Genomic DNA, 9,545 nt, shown 5'->3' with positions numbered 1-9,545 from the left:
CTGGAGATCATTGAGGAAGAACAAGAACAAACTGTGAACAAGAAAGGAGTCAAATCACAAGTTTGGCGTGTTAAGGCTAAGGCCGATGATGAATCGGCCAGTGACAATTCTACACCAATCCAAGCAGTCGGTTCTTCAGAAAGTTCCTGATGGATGAGTTCCTAGAGGAAGAAGGGAAGTTGGGGTACGGGTTTACGTCGGCCGATTTACTAGAGAAAATTGATATCAGAGATGGTGATAGACCGAGGCCGACGTTTATTAGTGCCAACTTGGATCCCGAATACAAGCAGGAACTGAAAAGTTTATTAAGAGAGTACAAAAATTGCTTTGCTTGGGAATATTATGATATGCCTGACTTGGATAGATCTATTGTGGAACACCGTTTGCCTATAAAACCGGGATATCGGCCATATCAACAAGGAGCGAGGCGATGTAATCCTATGATTTTGCCAGATATAAAGGCCGAGATTACACGGTTAATTGAAGCTAATTTTATTCGGCAGTGTCGCTATGCCGAATGGATTTCTAACGTGGTTCCTGTTTACAAGAAAAATGGCAAGTTGCGGGTATGCATTGATTTCAGGGATCTCAACAAGGCTACGCCAATGGATGATTACCCCATGTCGATAGCTGATATATTGGTAGATGCTGTTGCTGGGCACAAGGTGATCAGTTTTATGGATAGTAATGCTGGGTACAACCAAATCTTTATGGCGGAAGAAGACATCCACAAAACTGCTTTCAGATGTCCGGGACATCTCGGTTTATTCGAGTGGGTAGTCATGACCTTTGGACTAAAAAATGCCGGTGCTACGTACCAGAGAGCCATGAATTATATCTTTCATGAACTCATCGGCAAAATTGTGGAGATATACATTGATGACATGGTTGTGAAGTCAAAGAGGCACCAAGAACATTTGACCGATCTGCGTAGAGCTTTGGAATGCACCAGAAGGCATGGTTTAAAGATGAATCCAAACAAGTGTGCTTTTGGTGTATTAGCTGGCCAATTATTGGGTTTTATGGTACATGAGCGAGGGATTGAAATTAGTCAGAAGACTATATCAGCCATCGACAAAGTTGAAGCCCCTACGACGAAGGTTGAACTTCAGTCATTGATCGGCAAGATTAATTTTATTCGAAGATTTATATCTAATCTGTCGGGAAAAATTCAGCCGTTCACTTCTTTACTGAAGTTGAAGGCCGATCAGGAATTTGTATGGAGAGAGGAACATCAGAAGGCATTGGATGAAATCAAACATTATCTGGTAAATCCTCCGGTGTTGGTTCCTCCCCAAAAGCACAAACCGTTTAAATTATATTTATCGGCTGATGAGCGTGCTATCGGATCGGCCCTTATTCAAGAATTTGAAGGAAAAGAAAGAGCTGTCTATTTTGTGAGCAGAAGGTTGCTGGATGCTGAAACCAGGTATTCTCCTGTCGAGAGATTGTGTCTTTGCTTATACTTCTCCTGTACCAAGCTTAGACATTATTTATTGTCGGCTGAATGTATTGTTGTGAGCAAAGATGATGTTATTAGATATATGCTCTTATTGCCGATTTTAAAATGGAGAATATGGAAGTGGATTTTGGCATTATCAGAATTTGATTTGAGATATGAATCGGCTAAAGCAGTTAAGGGTCAAGCCGTAGCCGATTTTGTTGTGCAACATTATGGACCAGAGCTAAGCATGGTAGATCTTGTTCTTTGGACTTTATTCTTTGATGGATCTTCGTGTGGTAACGATTCTGGAATTAGTGTGGTGCTGATTTCCCCTCGGGGGGCAAATTTTGAGTTCTCATTTCCGATTGAAGCCTCTGCAACTAATAATCAAGCTGAGTACCGTGCTATTCTCAAGGGGATTCAATTACTTCGAGAAATCAAAGCCGATACTGTTGAGATTTTTGGAGATTCTATGCTGGTGATCAATCAGTTAGTTGGGGAGTATGAATGCAAAGATGATATTTTACAATTATATCATGAAGAATGTCTCCGACTGCTGAAAGAATTCAAGAAGGTAACCATCGATCATGTTCCCAAATTTCATAACAGTGATGCAAATCGGCTGGCTCAGCACGCTTTAGGATATCGGCCGATGGAAGGAATAATGGCCTTGGAGTTAACAGCCGATGATTGGAGGAAAGAGATTATTGATTATCTGAAAGATCCATCCAAAAAAGTGAACAGAAAAATTAGATTCCAGGCAATCAAGTATGTATTGTTGGAGGAAGATTTATATTATCGGACAATTGATGGTGTTTTGCTCAAATACATTGATAAAGAAGAAGCAAATGTGTTAATGGGTGAAATTCACGAAGGTGTCTGTGAATCCCATCAATCGGCATATAAGATGAAATGGGTGATCAGGAGGAACGGATATTTTTGGCCGACGATGCTGGAAGATTGCTTCACGTATTACAGAGGTTGCCAAGAATGTCAGAAGTTTGGGAGCGTGCAAAGAGTTCCTGTGTCAGCCATGAATCCCATAATCAAGCCGTGGCCGTTTAGAGGATGGGGAATTGATTTGATCGGCTAGATATATCCTCCATCCAGTAAAAATCATAAGTTTATCTTGGTGGCTACTGATTATTTCACCAAGTGGGTTGAAGCAATTCCTCTGAAAAATTTTACATCGAAAGAGATGATTGAATTCGTCAAAGAACATATTATCTATCGGTTTGGTATTCCACAGACCATTACGACCGATCAGGGTACTATATTTACGTTAAATGAATTTGAGGAATTTGCTACTGAAATGGAGATTAAATTGCTGAATTCTTCTCCATATTATGCCCAAGCTAACGGTCAGGCAGAAGCATCTAATAAAGGGGTCATCAAATTGATCAAGAGAAAGATTGATGAATATCCTAGAAAGTGGCATACTGTGCTTCATGAAGCTTTATGGGCATACAGAATGGCTTGTCATGGTGCTACAAAAGTGTCTCCATATCATTTGGTATACGGACATGAAGCTGTTCTTCCATGGGAGTTGAAACTTGATTCACGGCGTGTCACGTTTCAGAATCAATTGATGGCTGATGAATATTCTGCTCTGATGAAAGATGAATTAGAGGATTTGGCTGGCCATCGGCTGAAGGCTCTTATAAATATTGAGGCGAATAAAGCCAGAGTTAGCCGATGGTATGATAAAAAGGTAAAAGCCAAAACCTTTGAGTAAGGGGAATTGGTTTGGAAGTTGATACTACCGATAGGAATAAAGAGTTCAAAATTCGGCAAATGGTCGCCAACGTGGGAGGGACCATTCAGAGTAAACAGATGTGTTCCTGGCAATGCTTATATTTTAGAGACACTCGAAGGGGAAGAGTATTCTAGAGCTCTTAACAGAAAATACCTTGGAGTCCCTGTCGTAGCCTCAAGGTTGGATATGGCTGACAGGGTATATCTGGATGAAAAACTCTTGAAAAGGCTAATTGTAACGAACATGGCACCATTTATGCCATTTCGAGTGATTTTGGTGATCGAATGACAACACAACACTTGGACTAATATGATTGTTAAGATGATCATTCTCAGGCTTTTAGGTTCAAGTGATGACAAAGAGAAAGAGAAAATAGGCGTAGCAAGGCCCGAAGGGCAGCCCCTTCGGATCAGGAGCACCGGAAGAACCGACGCCAGGGGCACCGGTGCATCCGACGCTTGTCGGAAGAACCGACGCTACGATGTTTGGTGTAGGAGGAAATCGAAGCCAAGTCAGCCTACAGGCACCGGTTGAACCGACGGTCCAAGAAAGGGCATCGGTGTATTGGCCGTTCTTTGTACCAGAGACGATGTCAAGTGCCCAGGAGAAGTTTCTTCAGCACCGGTTCAACCGACGGGGCATCGGTGCATACCACCGGTGTAATGACGTCAGCGTCCAGGAGAAGATTCCTTCAGCACCGGTTGAACCGGTGAGGCATCGGTGCAAAGCATCGGTTCAACCGGTGGTCTCTGCGTCAGCCGACAGGAGTCCAACGGCTACTTCGTGTTATGAGTGACCGGATGAACCGACGCTACCCCGCCAAGAGGCATCGGTTCTTCCGGTGGTACGCAGATTTTCAGCTAACCGTTGGAGCAACGGCTACAAGACTTGGTGGCCTATATATACGCCTCACCCCGGCCATTTGAAGCTTGCTGGAGTCCCAAGACACCTCATACACATCCAAGAACATCTCCAAGCCATACAAGAGCTCATAGATCATATCCTTAGCTTATAGCACTAGCTTTGTAAAGTGTGAGTGCTAGATTAGCTCTTAGTGAGTGTGATTGCAAGGCCTTGAGCCTTTGTGCTGTGGTTCTCTAGTGAACCCAAAACAAGAGCTTGGTGCGCCGGCACCTTGGAGCGTGAAGCTCGCCGGCAACGTCATCGACCCTCCGACTTGGTGTGGAGCGGCGACGACACTTTGTGCGGGGGACGTGGAGACCCCCCATCCTTTGTGGAGAATCTCCTTAGTGGAACCCGGGGCCAAGGTGACCGTGATTGTGTTCACGGAAGAGACTTGGTGGCCGAGTAGCAATACTCTTAGTGAGTGCTACAACAACGTGGATGTAGGTGTGCCTTTGTGGCTAACCGAACCACGGGATAAACACCCGCATCAAGAGTTTGCTATCTCCTGTCCCTCTCTTTAAGCTTCCGCATTTCATACTAGCAATTTATGTGCCTTTACTTTCATAGAATAGTTTCTTGATAGGAAAGACTATAGGTTGCTAAACTCTTTTGGGATATGGGTTTCACACTAGAACAACCTAGTTGCACATCTAGATAGCGTGTTTTAGTTTAAGCTTTGTGCAAACTAGTTGGAGCCATAGGTCTAAGTTTTTATTAGTGCCTAATTCACCCCCTCCCCCTCTTAGGCTAGAGCACCCGATCACTTTCACTAATTGGTTGGCAGGGGAGTGAATTGTCTATTGGTGGCATGTCTACTCTTGTGGACACATGAGCAGAATTTCAACCTATGCCATGGCATAGAGAATGGGCAAGACAAGAAAAAAATTCTTTTAGCAAGGAGGGGTGGGGATGGGGGGAAGACTTATCATCTTTTGAAATGGGACAAGATTGCCATACCTAAAAGGAAGGGTGGCCTGGGCATTAAAAATCTTAGAAAGATGAATAAATAAGCCTACTTTGTAAGTGGTGGTCTGGAAAATGAAGATGGCCTTGTAAAACTTTTTTGGCAGCGTTGAACCCCTTTTTGAGGGACACACCTGTGCTATATAGTTGATGACAAAATGCCGTCACCGTGGCTTACAAAGAAGAGATCGACCTGATCAATCTGTTGTCGACTAACCAACATTACAACAACCGAATAGGCAACTAACCCACGACAGCAGATCAATCCATGTGATCTCGTGTATAGTTACAATAACAGAAAGATCCCAATGTTCTATATTTAATGCACGTCCTCAATCACAACTTTCCTAAGTTAAGATATTGTCTCCTACGTGCCTGCTGCCAACACCAGGGGAGGCATCATTGTCGCCGCACGGATGCCGGACGCCTCCATCCACGAACCCCTCATCGGCTGTTACTCCGTTACAGTGAAGGTCTCCGTGGGTATCATGACAGACCCTTGGTGGCTAATTACTATCTACGGGCCACAAGAGGAGGGAGAAAAGAGCCTGTTCCTTGAAGAGCTTGAAGCAATCAGGGACCAGTGCCCGGGCCCGTGGGTAGTGATTGGGATTTCAACCTGCTGCTCAACGAGGCCGACAAAAACAACAGCAGGATCAATAGGCGAACCATGCGGCACTTCCGTGACACCATTGCGGATCTGCAGCTCCTTGACATCCACCTTCAAGGCCGCCGCTACACTTGGAGCAATGAGCGCGATCAACCGACCCTCGTCAGATTGGATCGAGCATTAGCCTCTTTGGACTGGGAATGCCGATTCCCTAACTGCCATCTCCAGGCAATGGCTACCGATGCCTCTGACCATTGCCCGATCATCTTGCAGACAAACGCCCTCCTCGCGCCAAAGCCAAGATTTCACTTCGAAATCTTTTGGCCCAGGCTAGATGACTACGACGACATAGTGCTGCGGGGCTGGGTCTGCCGGTCAGACACCCCCAATCCTATCCTGCGGTTGGATGGTATGTTCAAGAATCTTACCCGCGAGCTAAGAAGCTGGGCCGCTCGCAGAATCGGTGCCATCCGAGAGCAGCTTCTCATGGCGCGTGTAATCATCCTGAAACTGGATCAATTATCAGACGAACGAATTCTGACGCCGCCAGAGCGGACACTTCGGGCAGAGATGAAACTCAAATGTCTTGGACTCTCATCTATTGACCGCACCATGGCCAGGCAACAAGCCCGAATCAGGCACCTCGCAGAAGGAGACGCCAATACCAAGTTTTTTCACTTGCTGGCGAGGGGGAGGAAGCGGCGCAACGCGATCACGCGACTCAGGGTCCAGGACACGGTCGTCACCGATCACGACTCCATGGCCGATGCGCTGCACAACCATTTTCTCCACGTGTTCGGCACGGGAGGAACCGGACAGCGCCATGGACTTCCCGGCGCTCGGAATCGATCCACATGACCTAACAGAATTGGAGCAATCGGTGACTGAGGAGGAGGTTTGGGCGGCGATCAGGGACATGCCGTCCGACCGTGCGCCGGGACCCGACGGCTTCACAGGCGCCTTCTGTAGGGCATCCTGGGCAGCCATCAAAGGGGACATCCTGAACGCCATCAACGCAGTCTTGTTCGGGGATGGTAGGGCGTTCGGGCTACTGAACAACGCGTTGATTGTGCTTCTGCCAAAGAGCGCCGACGCTATCGAGCCGGCCAATTACAGGCCCATCACGATGATTCATAGCCTCGCCAAGTTAATCTCCAAAATCCTTGCTATCCGGCTGGCGCCAAGGATGAATGATATCATCGCACCCAATCAGAATGCATTCATTCGGGGTAGGACGATTCACGACAACTTCAAGTACATACAAAGGGCCGCCGTTCTCCTGAGGACGAAAAAGATCCCAAAGATTCTCTTGAAGCTTGACATAGCTAAAGCATTTGACACCATTGATTGGGCATTCATCCTTGATGCCTTGGCGATGGATCTCCACCCTGCTGTCTACCGCCACCTCCAGAATCCTGCTGAATGGGGTGCCAGGCAACCAAATCAAGCACCGTCGAGGGGTCCGACAGGGAGACTCTTTATCCCCCTATTGTTCATCATTGGCATGGAAGTATTAACAGCCCTCTTTCGCAAGGCACGGAGCAGGGTGTCTTGCATTGCATAGTATGGGCTGCCAGGGCGTGCTGTTTCACTACAGCATCTACGCCGATGATGTAATCCTCTTCATCCACCCGAGCATAACGGACGCCGAGGCCGTCAAGGGCATTCTACAAATATTCGCCGATGCTGCAGGGCTTCATACCAATATGGCCAAGTGTTCCATCACAATTTTTTTTTCGCGACCGTGCCTAAGTACGTTTTTCATTAAGAGGAAGAGAAATAAAATACAGCGACAACAAACAGGTTGGTTTCCGAGAGCGGAAACACAACCTAGAAAGAGATACAAGAAAGGAAAAATTACACGGTCGGCAATTCGCGACCCGACCATCACAAATATCTATGGAGCTGAGGACATGCTCGAGCCCATTCAGCAAGTCTTCGGGTGCCAAATCAGCCCCTTCCCTATTCGCTATTTGGGGCTGCCGCTGAGCACCTCCAGAGTGCCCAAAGTTCACATCCGCAGAACAGTCGAAGCTGTTGCTCGATGCATGCCCGCCTTCCACGGAGCTCTGATGGCTAGAAGCGGAAGATTAGTTTGGATCAAGTCAGTGCTAGCGTCCATCCCCATTTACAGCATGATCGCGGACGGCTTACCCCCTTGGGCCAAGCAAGAGATCGAAGCCATTTGCCGAAAGTTCCTGTGGGCCAGTAAAGATGGGGATTGCAGGGGCAAGTGCATGGTGGCTTGGAAAACCTGCACAAGTGAATAGTAACAAATTTTGACTATTAATTATGGTGTCAAACAAAGTCAGTTTACAAAACCAATTTCAGAACCCCGTGCTAGTGACTCTGAAGAATTTAATGAGGTCTTTGACCGTGCGATTAGAGGATGGTTACTGTAGCATTACTATAGCTAATTATCGATTAATTATCGTCATTAGATTCGTCGCGAAAAGTTACACTCATCCCTAAAAAAATTTTGCAAATAGACTTCATTTAGTGCTTCATGCATGCGAGATTCTTTTTTCGGGATGTGTGCGTGCTAGAATTCTAGCATTGCCAAATAAGGCCTCGCTCCAACGCTACTACACTTTGTCTCCCGGCGCGCTCAGACGTCCCTGACGGTGGCGCAGGCGCTGCAAAGCACGGCATGGGTGCGCACGATCGGGGGCGGGCTCTCTATCCCGGCGGCAGCAGAGTACCTACGGGTGTGGAGGGCCATCCGCGACATCGCACTAACGGAGCAACCGGATCAACTCATATGGCGGTGGAAATCAGATGGCAAGTTCTCCGTCAGGTCGGCCTACCTCGCTCTCCACCAAGGTTCACACTCGATACTAGGCTGTGTGCTAGTCTGGGAAATCTGGGCACTGACGTGGGTCAAGATCTTCCTCTGGCTAGCCCTCCGACGGCGGATCGGCGGTGCAGGCACGACCTGGACGCCCACGACACTTGCCATCTCTGTGACCAGGAACCAGAGACGATGGATCACATAATAGTCGCCTGCTCCATCACCAGGCAAATCTGGTTCCAAGCCGCGGCGGCGCTAAATCAAGGCGCGCCAACAGCCTCAGGCGTGCTCATCGAATGGTGGCACACATGGAGGTCGCAATGGACGGGCGACTGGCGTAAGGGCGCAGATTCGCTGTCTGCCCCTCAACGCCAGGGAAACTTGGAAGGAGAGGAACGCTCGATGCTTCCGCGGAGCCGCAACTGACGTCAACGCGCTCCTATCTGTCATCAAGTTTAGAACCGAGGAGCGGGTGGAGGCCTGCGCTAAGCATCTAGGAAGCTTGATATCGCGAGTAGTCGGCTAACCGCCAATTCGGTGTCTGCGGGTTTGATGAAACTATGCAAATCTGTATGTAACACGCCCTTCTGTTGTAACACGCCCTTCTGTTGTAATTGTTAACAACTTCCTTCCATAATATGAGCACGCGCAAAGCTTTAATTTGCGTTACTCTTGCTCGAACAAAATGGAAATCAACCTCTATATTTTTTTTTCTAGCACGAAAGACCAGATTTGCAGATAAGTATAGGGCCGTCCCGGAGAATTTTGAGGCCCTGTGCAAAATCCTAGTTCCTAAACTTATAAGTGCTAAAAATAAAACAATGACCATTCATACTATAAGTTTACAGCAACATAATATAGAACAAGAACTGTACCATTGCCCGAATATGCTGATAATTTTTACTTGAAAAAGAATCATATGCATGCATAATCTTCACTTAAAAAAGCAACGTTTTTTTAGTGTCCATTGAAATTTGAACATTACATTAACAAAGTAAATGGTGCACTAATCAGTATTCAGTAACCAAACAAAAAGCATGAAAGAAAAGAAAATGCATGAGATGGCTTTGATGCT

The sequence above is a fragment of the Panicum virgatum genome, chromosome 6K (assembly GCF_016808335.1).
Source record: "Panicum virgatum strain AP13 chromosome 6K, P.virgatum_v5, whole genome shotgun sequence".
NCBI classification, from domain to species: domain Eukaryota; kingdom Viridiplantae; phylum Streptophyta; class Magnoliopsida; order Poales; family Poaceae; genus Panicum; species Panicum virgatum.
This window is presented reverse-complemented; position numbering follows the sequence as displayed.